The 1,029-nt window shown below is 39.7% G+C and overlaps 1 protein-coding gene across 2 annotated transcripts in view; it reads left to right on the forward strand.

The window, feature by feature from the left end:
- SORBS2 (sorbin and SH3 domain containing 2) overlaps positions 1-1,029 on the forward strand; it is a 115,327-nt gene that overhangs the window by 105,767 nt on the left and 8,531 nt on the right. The window lies entirely within an intron of this gene.

A 1,029-nucleotide genomic window follows, 5' to 3' on the forward strand; every position in this document is an offset into this window, starting at 1 on the left:
CTGTTATCCAAGGAGTGGACAAGGCCCTTGTTCACAGCCTCATTTGTGTTGACATTGCAGCTCTGTGCCAGGAAAATAAAATTAAAAAATAAGCTGGAGAGGGGCACAATCAATTTCTAGGTGGACAGAGTGAATTCCCAGTGCAGCTTAGACCCAAACTGCATTTCCACTTCCAGAGGGAGGGTTCCAGACTTCCAGAGGCTCACTTTTTTTTTTTTTTTTTTTTTTTTTTTGAGAAGGGAAGAAAGCTCTGTAAAAAGTATGAAAGACTATCAAAAATAATCATCTAATATGTAGCAAAAACTATATACTTCTTGAAAAACATACCCTACAAAACTGTGTGTTAATGCAGAACCCATATGTGGTGGATCTTAAGAAATCTTAAGAACCACTATTTTTGTCGCTTTTTCCTAAGGAAAGAAAAGGTGAAAAGCACTATTTTTTATCATGGACTAGGAATGCTCTACCACATAAAGGATGGGTTAAAACAACCTTGCGTTCCCTTTCTTTTCTCCGTTACTCTCCCCACACCTAGAAAGGGTTTGTGCTTCTCTACTGGTACCTTCCAGTGGCAAATAGTCACAAAACCCAAAGAAGAGCTTTCCAGTTTCAGCACTCCTTTGCCTCACATCTCCTTCAGTGCTGACGTTTGTCAGCTCTTTAGCTGGTTTAACAGTGATCTTAACCCTACTGGAATTGTTCTTCAAAGTACTTTCCATCAAGTACTTAAAAGTGCATTTAGAAGGTAAGTCTGTTGTCTTTTTAGCAAACGCAAGCTGCAACAGTTGTCATTGGTACCTTTTGGACCCCTATGGTTTTCAGCTGTTTGCACTTGTGCTTTCTACATTATTAACTGGGTTGCTTCCGTGGATACATTTGTAGTGGTGGTTCTTACACCAAATGCACTCTGTGTGTGATTAATCTTTTAACTGTACAAGTGTATGTGGCTGAACAGCACACCCTTGGAAAGAAAAAAGCTACTGCTGCTACAATGAAAATACCATCTCCTAACAGCACTGCTCCTTACCT

This window comes from Nothoprocta perdicaria, unplaced genomic scaffold, assembly GCF_003342845.1.
Source record: "Nothoprocta perdicaria isolate Ctin4 unplaced genomic scaffold, notPer1 scaffold_13, whole genome shotgun sequence".
NCBI classification, from domain to species: domain Eukaryota; kingdom Metazoa; phylum Chordata; class Aves; order Tinamiformes; family Tinamidae; genus Nothoprocta; species Nothoprocta perdicaria.